A 16,234-nucleotide genomic window follows, 5' to 3' on the forward strand; every position below is an offset into this window, starting at 1 on the left:
AATACACAAAACTAGCCTTAATGTAATATGAAGATTGCACCAAAAAAATTAAATCAAGATTTAGTGTTTTAACCAAGCTCTCAAAAGGCAGGAAATTCCAAGAGGAAAAGTTGCTGCTTCACTGTTAACTCAGCTAGATTGCTTGAACTGTGTATATATGGTGTGCTTTAATGCACCATACATGAAAAGATACATGATGTTTTACAAATAATAAAGGAAACGAAATACTGAAGAGAAATTTTAAAAAATGAAAATGAGGTAGGGTTAGAGTTAGAAATGAGCTACAAAGCCAAAACGGGTACAAATATATAAATTAAAATATTAGGAAAGTGCTGAAACTGTCAAATCTGGACATAAACAGGGTATGAAACAAACAGTTAAAAGGCAAACGCTAATAAAATAAATGAGCAAAATAGGAAAAAGAAAAACAGGGTAAACAGATTGTATATCATTCCTCCTCCTCCTCTTTTAGCTCTGTCCTGCAAATATTTATGCACATGCTTTCCTTTTGTGCCAAGATGTAAGCACATGTTTAAGTATTTGGAGAACAGGGGCTTTATTCTGTATGGTCGTGGATGCTGCAAAGAGATTTGCAAATGAGGACCCTTTCCCTTACACAGCCACATTGACAAGAGTGGGACTCCCTGAGAACATAAAAGTCCACACATACAGATCAGACTATGGGAATGGGCTGTAAAGTTAATGGGACTGCTCACATGCATTAATGTATGTATAGGCAGGAATGTTTACACTATAGGATCATGGCCCTAGATTGTAATATCTTCAGGACAGGGATTTGTCATATTTATAAAGGACCACTTCCTGATGCTATACACATTTATACTACATATACAAATGTCCAAGGTGGTTGAGTTAATACTGCAGAAGACATCCATTTTGCATTTAATTTCCTCATTTTGTTGTTGTTGGTTTTGTTTCACCCAAAGGAATAAAAGGAAAAACATTGAGCTATCAATTGTGTACAGGTTAAACACACTACAGGCTTGACCAGGAGAGATTACAAAATCATTGTGCCACAGTCAAACCTCTGTTATCTGAAGTCTGGTTGACCAGAATTCTGTTATCTGAAAGTCAGTTGTCTCCCTCAAAATTTGAGCAAGCTTAGGTCTACTGGACCAGCAGAGGACTCTACTACTGGGGAGCTTGTTCTGTTTAATATAGAGCTAATTGACTGATTCATACTGCAAGGTGCACTGGCTCACCAAACAGCTAACACTTGCTAACATGGTCACTTGGTTGCTCAGATACTAGCTTCCTCAGTGGATCTTGTCAGCTTCTTCATTCAGAAATAGTCATCTAATCAGACAGAATTTCCAAGGTGGACTATTTCCATGTACCTATGCTTTGCATGTTGACACTATTTGGCTTTTTCAGCTAACAAACTTGAACAAAGAATTTTGCCCCTCCATGCTCCAAGTGCCTCTAATAGGGTCCCAGTGTTACACACAGTCTGTAAACTCCTCAACACTTACAAGATCCATTGCATTTGTGCTAAACCTTTTAAGCCTTACAGCACACTGTTTCTTCCTGTTTCAGCAACAGAGCTTGTAAACTGCTGTAAACAATTAGCTCTCTACAGTGTTTCTTATGCCACAATCATCACCTTCAGAGCTGAACACCTACAATTTTTTAAAAATTGAAATTGTATCTCACCCTTTAAAGATCAGAGCAAGTTGCTTGTTTTGATTAAGGGTGGGTTTTTATTTTGAGTACAAAAAAAATATTGAAGTAAAGCTAAACTTAGTTTTGCATTTAGTTCTAAAAGTGGTGAGATCCACACTCCAGTATTAGCTAACTGATCATTCATATACACCTCATCTATCTTTAACTGCACAGTTAATAGCTTAATGGGTTTTTTTGCTGAATATGCTTGCCCCCCACATTTTTGAATCAGCAACATTTTGTTACGTTAAAAAACATTTCCTCCCCCTAATGTGTTAAATCATCTACTGTTCACTAAAACCCTCATCTTGCAAACGTGGATGTAATAGTCTAAAGATGTTGGCTGCAGCTTAAGAACCTCCACTTTCATGGGTAGAAAGCAGGATTGGAAACATTTTTCTATTAATTTTTTAATGGGCAGGTAATTAAAATTTGCTTATGAAAATTGTCCTAATTTTCAGACCATAGTCTCATTCTCTTCTGTAAGCTAAAACGAAATATTGATGCTTCTGTGTTTGTCTAAAGAGGTTTCTCTGCATTCTGCAAATTCTCTTTTAGACTATTGTGCCAGTGTTTGTTTGTTTGTTTTTTCCTTCCTTTTAATGTGTTTGACTCACACTTGGTCTTAAATTTTATTTTGTCCTGACTTAAATATAAATTAAAACATCATTACCAATGCTAGTTTGAGAAAATAATTAGAATTGAGACTATGTAATAATTTATTTTGAATTAAAGTACAAATTCTAATACCTAAACAATATTAGAGTTAGTCAGATATAGATTTCCAACTGAATGGACAATAGCACTTGTCTAGTCCTCCATTCGTGCTGTCTCCCTGTGTTCATCATAACTGTGTCTATGAATGTTTTGTTCCGTTCCCTCTTCAAACCAGTGGAGAATAGCATGATGGGGCTGGAAAGCAACTGCACTTGAGCTATTCACTAGAATCTGCATCACATCTTGGAGTATGCTTTTACCAATATATGTGGAGGCTTGTTTTGATTAATGTCATCAGGGAAAGCCCATGTTCTAACACTGCAGTGTTACAGGGCAATTATTATTGTATTCTAATACATCCTGAAAGGCAGATTACCTGCGGGTTAAAAGCTTTTGTAAACATGAATGTGCACTGTAATTTGCTGTGGATTTGGTGGCATTTAACTGTAATTTTAGAGGCAACCACTGATATAGGGAGCTCTCCTTTTCCTCCTCCTTCAACACCTATGTAAAGCAGTCCAGCTGATTGTTAATTTGTACACTGCCATACTGGACCAATTCTTATTTTAGCAACAAGACAGGATATAAAGTCAAAGCACTGAAACCATGTGAATGGTAATTGCTGTAGCCTGGGGAATCTGATCTCTATATTGACAGCTTCAAGCATACTGATTGTTGGTTTTGATTGGTTTTGTTTTTGTTTTTTTGCTTCTCTACCTCTAAAGACCCAGAAATGTTTACCCCTTCATATTATCTATCCCTGGAGATAAGATTGTAGACATAAAAGGCAGGCTTGCCTTTCACTGCTTTGAGTTCTAGTTTAATAGTTTCTAGCTTTTGCAAAGCCTCACGCAAGACAAGATCCTCTCCTAGTGAATAAGTCCATCATGAAACACAATGTGCCCACAAACCTGCCTGTCTTGATCTCCTTAAGAATGCCCCTGACTCACTATATTACAAATAAGTGACAGACAAATCATAGCTTTTTATCATTTCCTTCAGTGCTATAACAACCAAATATACTTGGTGGTTAAATCCAAAATATCTGTTTCCAAAGGCCTCAGCAAGAGCTCAAAGTTGGCATCATCTTTTGGGATTTAAATAATAAAATTTGACACCATATTTCAAAATTAACTCTAAACAGGGATAATATTTTTGAGATCCAAAACAGCAAGCGTATGGTTGTGGCAGATACTTTAAATGATATCGTGCACTGTATCTTGTTTCTGCTTGGCTTGCACACCATTTGAACAACTGATAGTCCCAGCTGCACCATCTAAATCCAGCCAAACCAATTCTGGCTTGAGCTCTTTCTGGCTTGATCCTCACAACTGCTAAAGCGACCCCAGATTCCAAGTTTACTGTGTCAGCTAAGAAAGTACAAGATTTCTCCACCTGTACACTGACTCTTGCTCAGCTACATATCCATCCATGAGCAAGTACAGTAATAAACCCAACTTTCTCTATATTTCTCTGTGATACTTCCCTAAGTGACTTTCCAGTTACCTTTATAAGATCCAGTGGATCCTGATTTAGGGGGCACATAAATGGCAAGTGCTGCCTACATAACATAATTCTCCTGAATCTGCAGGAGCTGTCTACTCAGCATGATTTAGCCAAGTCCCCAAGACTCTATGGTGGATTTAGTGGGCTTTGGGATCTGTGGGAAAGAGCTAGGCAGCAACCTGGGAAAGAGGAATGGCTGGAGACGCAGAGCTTTCCTCCCACACCGAGTCTATGGAACTTTTGTGGAGGGTAAGTTAGCATATCCACCTTCCCCCTCTGCACCCTTCAGGGGCCAGCAGGGAGCCTGTTTCAGAATGGCTCCTGTATAAGTCATACGGACTTGGCAGAGAGGGGCCAGTCCAGAGACACGGGGACTTCATCCAGGTGGCTGATGTCTCTGTCCCTTAAAATCAACTGGCTTTAGTGATTAATCTTCCCTCTCCTCACTTCCATGGAGAGTCAAACTTTGCTCCCCTCAAGAACATGTAGGGAATTTAATGAGAAGAATCTCAGTTTCCTGTCTCCTACAAGTGAACAGCCTGCATTTTTGTGTGTTCTAAAGGGCTCATTGGGATGTAATTTCTGAGTCACCTAGAGCACCTTTTTCAAACATGAAAACAACATTGGCCACCCTCCAGCTCTGCTACTACTGTGTGTATGGGGGTGGAGGGGGGGGAGGAGAGAATCTGGGAGAGAGAGAAAATACAGATTTTTTTAATGCTTCAGAAAGTCCCTCAGAACTGTCAACTGAGTGCCATCCAGTATGGATAATGTATTGTAATTTAATTTCACAAGGACTTCTATCCCCAGATATCTCTAACACGGAGTGCATTTCTGTTGTCACAATTTCCTTATACAACCTCACTAATACTTACTATGTACCTGTGATCAAACTGAGCATCCTGTTAAATTGAACACCTGCACTGGCTTTAATCCCAGGTGCCTGCACTGTAGCCATTACCCCTCCAAATTATGCTCAAAGCTAGGAGCTGGGAACTCCTTAAATTCTAATCCTGGGCAAATCACTTAATCCACCACAGTTTTCAAATGTGGGTGCCTAGAGGTTAGTATGTCTAAATTAAGATCTAGATTCCTAAATAAGTGGCCTGGTTTTCAGATACCAACTGCTCACAGTCCCACTGACTAGATGCCATTCATAATGTATAAAATGCATACAAAAATGCCACTAGATTAATATTTAAAAGCTTCCAAGCCCATCCCCAAATAAACTTTGCCCCCTTCATATCACTCCTCCCTGCTCAACAAACATCACATTCACCCCAAATAGGATCTCTCCCTCTATGTCAATCAACCCACATTTCAGTTCACTTCAGGAAAAGACTGGGAGAACAGATAGGCCTTGTAACATACCATGAAAGTCAAGAAATCCAGGCTTTTGGCAGGCAGCAGGTGAGAGCAGGTTCCAGCACTGAGGGCTTATAATTGAAAATGTATTGCTGCCAGCCCCCTGCTGTTTAAAGTGCATGGGGAGGGGAGCAGAGGTGGCTATCAACTGAAGCACTCCAGGAGATTGCAGCTGCTATGGTATCCCACTTAGGGATTGCACAGTTAACTCAAGTTATAACTCAAATGTTGCCACTAACTCCTCTCCTATTCACACACACAAATCCTTAACTTGAGTGTGGTGATGCTTTAAACTCAAGTTGGCTGTTCAATCAGGGGTTATGGGCTAAAGCAGTGATTTAATACAACTCATCAGCTGCCAACATATCCACACACCACAGTGTAAATCCAGACTAGTTCCACTAAGTACTGCTACTCCTCCAATGCCTTCCCACTGTTCCCCCTGTGTGCCTAGACTAATTCTCCCACAATGCACTGTGAAAGAATTCAGTGCAGACCAGCTTACTGATGTGCCTCTAGTGCCACACGGGGGTGAGGGTGGATGCAGCAACCAGAGTGTTATTTCTAGGCTTGAAGAATTTTATTTTTTTTTAAATAAATAATGTTGATAGATATCTATATTTATTTTCAAGCATTTGTTTCAATTTTTATCAATTTAGATTTTCAGTTGCACAAAATTGGATTGCAAGTCATTTTTATTTTATCTATTTAAATTTTCACAGTTGCAGGAAATCATGAGAGGAGAGTTAGACAATTTAATGAAAGTAGATGTTGATTCAAAGATGGAAAGCTTTATAACCATTAAAACACAAGTTGTCAGCATCACATATCAAAATATACAAAGTAAATGTCTTTAAGAAAAAATTTAATAAGTTCTAAATTTCAATTATCCTTCCACACCTAGTTATTTCACAGTGCAGCTGCTTACGTTTGAGGTAGGCCAACTTGAGAGAAGTAACTTGAATGTAGAGTGAGATAAATTAACTCTGCAGTAAAGATATACTCTTAGGCCTGGTCTACACTACGGGTTTAGGTCGACTTTAGCAGCGTTAAACCGAATTAAGCCTGGACACGTCCACACAACGAGGCCCTTTCTTTCGACTTAAAGGGCCCTTTAAACCGGTTTCTTTACACCACCTCCGACGAGGGGATTAGCGATAAAACCGGCCTTTGCGGGTCGGAATTGGGGTAGTGTGGACGGAATTCGATGTTATTGGCCTCCGGGAGCTATCCCACAGTGCTTCATTGTGACCGCTCTGGACAGCGCTCTCAACTCAGATGCACTGACCAGGTAGACAGGAAAAGACCCGCGAAGGTTTGAATTTCATTTCCTGTTTGCCCAGCGTGGAGAGCACAGGTGACCACGCAGAGCTCATCAGCACAGGTAACCGTCATGGAGTCCTCCCAGGATCGCAAAAGAGCTCCAGCATGGACCGAACGGGAGGTACGAGATCTGCTCGCCATATGGGGAGATGAAGCAGTGATAGCTGAACTCCGTAGCAGTAAAAGAAATGGAAAAGTATTAGAAAAGATCTCCAAGGCCATGAAGGACCGAGGCCATAACAGGGACACACAGCAGTGCCGCGTGAAAATTAAGGAGCTAAGGCAAGCCTACCACAAAGCCAGAGAAGCAAACGGAAGGTCCGGGGCAGAGCCGCAAACTTGCCGCTACTACGCGGAGCTGCATGCGATCCTAGGGGGTGCAGCCACCACTACCCCAACCGTGTGCTATGACTCTCTCACTGGAGAAACACACAGGGAAGACGGTTCGGGGAACGAGGAAGATGACGATGGAGGTACTGTAGGTAGCTCACAGCAGCAAGGAAGCGGAGAAACCGGTTTCCCCAACAGCCAGGATATGTTTGTGACACTGGACCTGGAACCAGTAACCCCCGAACTCACCCAAGACCCTCAGGGCACACAGGAGACCTCTGGTGAGTGTAACTTTGTAAATATTTGTAAACATTACAAAAAAAAGCAAGCAAGTCTGTTAACGTGTATGGGGATGGAGCGGAAATCCTCCAGGGACATCTCCAGAAAGCTCTCCTGGTTGAAATGGGGTGATTTTATTAAGGGGGACATTCAGAGGCGCCCGTTCCTGCTATTCGGACCAGAAATGTTCCCCGCTGTTAACCACGCGGTGGGGGGGAGGGGTGAAGTGATCATCCCAGAGAATCGTGTGTGTGTGTGTGTGTGGGGGGGTGGTTTACTTGTGTTTGTGCCGCATGTTAACCGGGAAACCGCAGCCCCCTCCTTTTACATTGAAACCCCATTTTAAATGGACAACCCAATTCATCCTTGAGATGGGAAATGCGCTGCTGTTTGCAACCTTTCCCGCATGTTAAGAAGGTTAAATAAGCCAAAACACTGTGGCCTACGATGGCTGCCTGCAAGCCGAAATATGCGACCTTGTAATGAAAGAGTGTACCCATTGTTCCCTAAAATGTGTCTTTTTTAACCACCTCTCCCTTCTCCTCCACCAGCTGCAAATGTTTCTCCTTCGCAGAGGCTCGTGAACATTAGAAAGAGAAAACGTAAGACGAGGGACGAGATGTTCACGGAGCTGCAGATGTCCTCCCACGCTGATAGAGCACAGCAGAATGCGTGGAGGCAGTCAATGTCGGAGATGAGAAAAGTCCAACATGAACGAGAGGAGAGGTGGCGGGCTGAAGACGATAGGTGGCGTCAGCTTGCAGACAGACGGCAAGAGGCAATGCTCCGTCTGCTGGAGCATCAAAGTGATATGCTCGAGCGTATGGTTGAGTTGCAGGAAAGGCAGCAGGAGCAGAGACCGCCGCTACAGCCCCTGTGTAACCAACAGCCCTCCTCCCCAAGTTCCATAGCCTCGTCACCCAGACGCCCAAGAACACGGTGGGGGGGCCTCCGTCCACCCAGTCACTCCACCCCAGATGATCGCCCAAGCATCAGAAGGCTGGGCTTCAATAAGAGTTAAAGTTTTAAAATGCAGTGTGTCCTTTTCCATCCCTCCTCCCCCACCCATCCCTGCTACCTTGGCAATTATCCCCCTACCTCTGTAAGGAACTAATAAAGAATGCATGAATGTGAAAAAACAATGACTTTATTGCCTCTGCAAGCGGGAGGGGAGGGGAGGGTGGGGTGGGGTGGTTGGTTTACAGGGAAGTAGAGTGAACCGGGTCGGGGGGGGGTTGGAGGGTTCATCAAGGAGAAACAAACAGAAGTTTCACACAGTAGCCTGGCCAGTCACAAAACTTGTTTTCAAAGCTTCTCTGATGCGCACCGCGCCCTGCTGTGCTCCTCTAACCGCCCTGGTGTCTGGCTGCACGTAATCAGCGGCCAGGCGAGTTGCCTCAACCTCCCACCCCGCCATAAATGTCTCCCCCTTACTCTCACAGATATTGTGGAGCGCACAGCAAGCAGCAATAACAATGGGGATATTCTTTTCGCTGAGGTCTGAGTGAGTCAGTAAGCTGCGCCAGCGCGCTTTTAAACGTCCAAATGCACATTCCACCACCATTCGGCACTTGCTCAGCCTGTAGTTGAACAGGTCCTGACTCCTGTCCAGGCTGCCTGTGTATGGCTTCATGAGCCATGGCATTAAGGGGTAGGCTGGGTCCCCAAGGATCACGATAGGCATTTCAACATCCCCAATGGTCACTTTCTGGTCCGGGAAGAAAGTCCCTTCCTCCAGCTTTCGAAACAGAGCAGAGTTCCTGAAGACGCGAGCATCATGTACCTTTCCCGGCCATCCCACGTTGATGTTGGTGAAACGTCCCTTGTGATCCACCAGGGCTTGCAGCAGCATTGAAAAGTACCCCTTGCGGTTTATGTAGTCGGTGGCTTGGTGCTCCGGTGACAAGATAGGGATATGGGTTCCGTCTATGGCCCCGCCACAGTTTGGGAATCCCATTTCAGCAAAACCATCCACTATTGACTGCACGTTGCCCAGAGTCACTACCCTTGCTATCACCAGGTCTTTCATTGCCCTGGCAAATTGGATCACAGCAGCCCCCACAGTAGATTTGCCCACTCCAAATTGATTCCCGACTGACCGGTAGCTGTCTGGCGTTGCAAGCTTCCACAGGGCTATTGCCACTCGCTTCTCAACTGTGAGGGCTGCTCTCATCTTGGTATCCTGGCGTTTCAGGGCAGGGGAAAGCAAGTCACAAAGTTCCATGAAAGTGCCCTTACGCATGCGAAAGTTTCGCAGCCACTGGGAATCGTCCCATACCTGCAGCACGATGCGGTCCCACCAGTCTGTGCTTGTTTCCCGGGCCCAGAATCGGCGTTCCACGGTATCAACCTGCCCCAGTAACACCATGATTTCCACATTGCTGGGGCCTGTGCCTTGTGAGAGGTCTATGGCCATGTCAATTTCCTCATCACTCTCGTCGCCGCGCTGCAATCGCCTCCTCGCCTGGTCCGGGTTTCGCCTTGGCATGTTCTGGCTCTGCATGTACTCCAGGACAATGCGCGTGGCGTTCATAGTGCTCATAATTGCCGCGGTGATCTGAGCGGGCTCCATGATCCCAGTGCTAGCTATGGCGCCTGGTCAGAAAAAAGGCGCGAAAGTAGTATCTGATGGACCAGGAGAAGGAGGGCGGGAGGGAGGGCCGAGTGACGACATGGCGTACAGGTACAGGAACAGGGAGAAACACAAACAACTGTCACACAGAATGGTCCCCCCAAAGATTAAACTGGAAACCCTGGGCTTAGCAGGCCGTTGATTTCACGGAGGAAGGGGAAGCAAATGAACACAGAACAAATCTATTTTTTACATCTTAAGGTGGCAGCCGACGCTGCAGCATGAGTGACAGCCATACCAGTATGACGATGACGGGTACCAATCATAATATGCCATCATCTGCCAAAAGGCAAGGGGCTGCTGCTGTGTAGCAATGCAGCCCCACGTCTGCCAGCCCCACGTCCGCCAGCACCCAGCATCGCCCTCGGCCTCTTCTGGGTGCTTAGCAGACAATATTGGGCAATTGGCAGAAAATAGTATATTATGACTGGTAACCGTCATCATCGAAACAGTAGCATGTCTGCCCAGGTGGCCATGATTGACAGCCATACCAGTACGACGACGACGGGTACCAGTCATAATATACCATCGCCTGCAAGGGGCTGGTGCAATGCAGCACTACGGCTGCCAGCCCCACGGCTATCACTCATGCTACACCGTCTACCGCCAAAAGGCAGTTAGCAGCTGCTGCTGTGTAGCAATGCAGTCCCACGTCTGCCGGCACCCAGAGGACATATGGTGACGGTGAGCTCAGCTGAGCTGAGCGGGCTCCATGCTTGCCGTGGTATGTTGTCTGCACAGGTAACCCAGGTAAAAAGGCGCGAATCTATTGTCTGCCGTTGCTGTGACGAGGGGGGAGGGGCCTGACGACATGTACCCAGAACCGCCCGCGACACTGTTTTGCATCATCCGGGCATTGGGATCTCAACCCAGAATTCAAAGAAAAGGCGCGAACCGCTTCTCGGCTCGAGCTGTGGCGCAAACGTAGTATCTGACGGCCTAGGGGAAGGAGGGAGGGGGGCCGAGTGACGACATGGCGTACAGGCACAGGGAATTAAAATAAAGAACGGTGGCTGTGCATCAGGGAGAGACACAAACAACTGTCACAGACTGGTCCCCCCCAAAGATTAAACTGAAAACCCTGTTGACGGAGGGAGGGGGAAGCAAATGAATACAGAGAAAATCTATTTTTTACATCTTAAGACGACGGTGCAGCGTGACTGATAGCCCTCGGCATCTTTCTGGGTGCTTGGCAGCAAATACTGGGCGGTGTATGACGATGGTCTTCAGGCCTATTGTACGAGCTGCTGCTCAGGGAAGACTCTGCTAACGTGCGATGACCCGACTTGTAATAGGCCGGCTAACAGTCATAATACACCATTTACTGCCAAAAGGCAAGCCCCACGGCTGCCAGCACCCAGATCGCCGATGAAGGCTACCAGTCTACTGCACCGTCTACCGCCAAAAGGCAGTTAGCAGCTGCTGCTGTGTAGCAATGCAGTCCCACGTCTGCCGGCACCCAGAGGACATATGGTGATGGTGAGCTCAGCTGTGCTGAGCGGGCTCCATGTTGTCTGCACAGGTAACCCAGGTAACCCAGATAAAAAGGCGCGAATCTATTGTCTGCCGTTGCTGTGACGGGGGAGGGAGGGGCCTGACGACATGTACCCAGAACCGCCCGCGACACTGTTTTGCATCATCCGGGCATTGGGATCTCAACCCAGAATTCCAAGGGGCGGCAGAGACTGCGGGAACTGTGGGATAGCTGTGGGATAGCTACCCATAGTGCAATGCTCCGGAAGTCGACGCTAGCCTCGTACTGTGGACGCGGTCTGCCGACTAGAGCACCTAGAGCATTTTATTGTGTGGACATACACAATCGGCTGTATACAACCGATTTCAATAAAACCGGCTTCTATAAATTCGAACTAATTTCGTAGTGTAGACATACCCTTAGAGGTATAGCCTCTGAGCTAATCAGGTCCAAAAGCATTTAAAGATTTATAGGTCAAAAACACCACCTTAATCTTCAACTGGAAACTAACTGGAAGCCAGTGCAGTCTAGTGCACATGAACGTAACATGCTCCGTAAGTGAAATACTGCTTAATAAATAGAGAGCCACATATTGCGTTAACTGAAGTTTCTCAGATCTTATAGTAGGCTCCTGTAGAAAAGGGGGACTGGGAGAAGCTTTTGCAAGGTTGGTCTTGTAGAGTTTCCTCCAGATTCCTCGTTTGGAAAGGGAATGGGATGAAGTATTTACACCCATGCAAGAGGTTCCACCCCGAGTCCCAGGGATCTCCAGAGGTTTTCTGGAGATACAGGGTGATCTATGTAGAGGCCCTTGCTGTCAGTCCTCCTCCTGGCCCCTGATTCAGTTCCCTGACAGTTTGAGTCCAAAGGAGCCATGTTGCAAGGCAATCCTGCTCAGGCAGTGTCCCCTCAATACTACTTTTCCTGAGTGGGCAGCATGTTTTCCCTTTATGACAGAGGTATTTCAAAAGGAATCATATTACTCAAGTACAATACAAAACTCTTTTTGCATGCCCCAGAGGATGGCATGTATGATTTCCAAAACATAAGGGCCAGATCCTCAATGGGAATAAATTGGTGTAGCTCCCTTGAAGTGAATGATTTGGCCCAGGTTTTAAGTACATATGTGTACACTTGTTCTTAGGGAAGATATTAAACATCTGTTTCTTGTGTTTTTAATTTCTGTGTATAGAAATGAAAACAGGAATAGTGGTATAAAATCATTCCATATTCCTATTCTGAAACACCTTGATTGGGCCTGGCCTGGGAGATATAACTAGGCTATTTGAAAAAACAAAGGGAAACTTTCTGAAAATGTAGGGGGCTGTAGGTATAGATTTCAGGTGCGAGAACATCAAAGAAAGACAGTGCTTCCCCATTCAAGCAAACTTTAAAACTACTGATCTAGGACATCAGCTATCTGGTCACAGCTGCAAATTCAATCTGGGGAAATTATAACTGATTGTCTACATCATTTACAAAGAAGAATATAGCCTTTCCTTTTAAAGGAAAAACATACAAATTTATCTGCTGGCGTGCTATAGATTCTTTTAAATAAAATAGGTACAAACCAAGAGAGAGCTGGGGTTATGTTAAATCTGACAGACCCTTTTATTATTCAGTAACTTTAAGGATAGCTGTTAATGTGTGGGTGGTGCGGGGAGGGAAGGGGTTGTTTTTTAAATAAAAACAGCTAAGTAGCTTGTGAGGGCTTTACAGGGGAAAGACTGTCTTCCTCTGTGTTTTAAAAGTGCATAGCATCTTTTGGGTGGTATTGCAAATCAGTAGTAATCATGAGGAAGGAGAGAGCTCTGACTCACAAAGCAAAAATCAAATGGCAGAAGCTGCATCTCAGGAAGCTTTACAAAGACAGTGGGTATAGTGCAGGTGAAGGAAAGCAGAAAAGTAGGAAATCAGGGAAACAGATGTGACTATGCCAGGATCCGAGGATGGTGATCTCAAGATTCAGGGGAAGGATTCCCATGCTTTCCCATCTGGCAGCAAAGGAAGTTATGTGAAATGAGGGGGCAAGGGGCCTCCTCTCTCTTTCTTCTCCATTTCTTTCTCTTCTCAATTCCCATGATGCCATGAAATATCAACTGCTGACATCAACTATATGTGCTGAATGCAGGTATTGTTTTTATTGTGCTATGCTACACTATATATAGATTAGATGCCAATCAGAGAGAAGACACATGGGGAATTCACTGGGAAGTTGTGCCGTAGGCACCACATTCTTTTCCTGTATAGCAAAATAAGACAGAGTATATTGTAGAACTGGATATATTCAAGGTAAATTATTTTTTGCTGTATTTGCAGAGCTGAAAAATCATTAAAGATTAATTTGCAGTCATTATTTTTAGCATCAGGAAAGTAGCAGCCCTGGCCTTGTAGAGCCCTCTGCAAGAAGCTTGACAATAATTTAACAGGAATATGTGGGCAGCTTCTTTTGCATTAAAATAAATGGTTATATAGTAATTCCCACAAATTTACCTTATGCTAGGTTATATTATATAGGCCCAGATTATATTTGATGGAAAAGTCTCACTAGGGGACTAAAGTTAGTGGAAGAAAAATCTGTGGTCTTGACCCCATCATTTGAGGAGTGAGATTTATCAAAGACCCCATAAGATATATTGCAAGAAGCCTAAGAGCAGTAGTAGAAATTACTGAAGCCCAATAAATCCACTGTGTTTGGAGGTAGGGGTCCCCAACGCTTGCAACTGTGATGACAAAGCTGTATATCCAAATTCCATCTCAGCGCCACTTGAAGGAATAGTAGCATTTTAAGGGATAAAGGATTGCAGAAGTATCTGTGCAGTGCTCTAGCCATGTAAGTCACAGGATATTAGGGAGACAAGGTGGGTGAGGTAATATCTTTTATTGGACCAACTTCTGTTGCTGAGAGAGATAGAAGTTGGTCCAATAAAAGATATTATCTCACTGAAGTATCTGGCACTGACAGACAGATAATCGGTTGCACATTAAACCCGGTTGAAGTAATTTCTGCCAACATTAATTTAGGTGGAGTCTTACGTATATACTTGTGTGAGCCATTGGAAATAATCTCATATTCCATTCTTTCCCTCCAGCTCCACTCTTTTTCACTAGACAGGCCGCTTTTTTAATAACTTAGTTGAAGCACAGAGTTTTTGTTTGTATTGCCTTTACTAACGGCCAAAGTCTGACCTTAATGGAATCAATGGGAGTTTTGCCATTGATTTCAATAGAACCAAAATCTAGCCCACACCTCAGAAAGTCAGATAATTGCTGGCCATGCTGTTGTGCTATTTTCCCTGTCTTTCCATCCTAAATCCTTTCTAGGCCATTTATGGCTTTTCCTTTCCTAAGAGATAATTTAGCCCTTAGTCAATAGATGGTGCAGTTTGTTACTATGGTTCCTGCCAGGCTTTAAGAAGAATTGAGTCAGGTGAAAGTGTTTAGATACAGTATCCCACAGCAGACTGAGGGAAAAGCAGTTCCTTTGAATTCCTGGTTCTCTAAGTTAATTCTGCAACTTGCACATTATAGTTTGGTGATGACAATGGCATCACCTCTCCCGTGCAATCTGAGGAGTGTAAGTAATGCAGAAGGCGACTTCCATCTGAGACATAGGCCATGAAGAACTGTGCTGGGTAACTAAATGAAGGCCAGCTCTACATTACAAACTTTTGCCCCACAACTTATGTTGGCATAAAGCCACCGCAGTTGGTATATCACTTGTGAACATGCTTTGGCTCCTTGCATCGGCACTGCGTGTACTCACCAAGAGAGCTTGTGTTGATATACAGTGTGTGGTGCACCATGAGTAGGTAGCCCAGCGTGCAATTTGCCACCATTCAGTGCACTGTCTTTTTATAAGTTGTGGCAATGGATGGGGGCAGGGGCAAAATTAAGACTCACAGGGGTGACTGGGAACAAGGGATCACCTTCCCAGCATGCAACTTTCTCCATTCCATGATGTCCTGTATATCCCATAATTCTCACACCTTTGCTAAAATTCCCCATGAACCCCCACGGCCCTCCTTGCTGTCTTCTATCTCTGTCAGAAGTATGGAGCCTGCACAGCTCTGGACTATTGTCATGAGCATTGTAAGCACAGGAAACACAATCCTCTGGTATTTGCAGAGCTGCAACCACCACCAAATCAGTGGAGAAAATGACAGTTTCATGGAGGACAGATAGCTGTGGGACATAGCCACACTCAATTCAAGGTTGTTGGTAGTGTTCACAGAGCAGCTGCAGATGGTGGAGCGCCACTTCTGGGCCTGAGAAAGGGGCACTGACTGGTGGGATCCTATCATAACACAGGCTTGGGCTGCAGAACTTTTGGATGAGCAGGGCCACATTTCTTGATGTGTGTTCGGAACGGTCCCCAGCCCTGCAGAGTAGGAACAGTAGTTTGAGAGCAGCACTTATTACCAGAGAAGATTCTCTAGTCTCTACTTTGTATTTTTGATCCCTATTCTGAACAAACAAACAAAATCACTCCACCATGAGATGGACACTGCTGACCCTGAGAATGCTCAGTGAGATTTTAGGATTTAAAAAAAAAAAAAAAGTAGTGCCCTGGCACAGAGCCAAGTGGGTATGGGTGTGGCTTGGCAGAATCACAGCTCTGAGGTAAAGGCCAACAGTGAGCATGTGCAATAATGGCAACTATTGAGCATGTGCAGCAAGGGGTGACAGGTCAGTCAGAGGAGCAGCTAGCTGGTCAGAACCCACTCATACCAGTCACAGCGTGGTGTAAAGGACAGAGCTGTCGATCAGAATTCTGAGATAATGGTCAAGACTGTGCACGTGCAAGTAAGTAACTGTTTCTAAGAATAGGAAGCTAGATAAAGAACGAACATAAAAGGCCCTTTGCCAGCAACAGTTTTGGAGTGCAGAGGCTGCATCTGAAAAGGAGATAGGCGTGCAGGAAG

Source organism: Trachemys scripta, chromosome 2, assembly GCF_013100865.1.
Source record: "Trachemys scripta elegans isolate TJP31775 chromosome 2, CAS_Tse_1.0, whole genome shotgun sequence".
Lineage (NCBI taxonomy): Eukaryota > Metazoa > Chordata > Testudines > Emydidae > Trachemys > Trachemys scripta.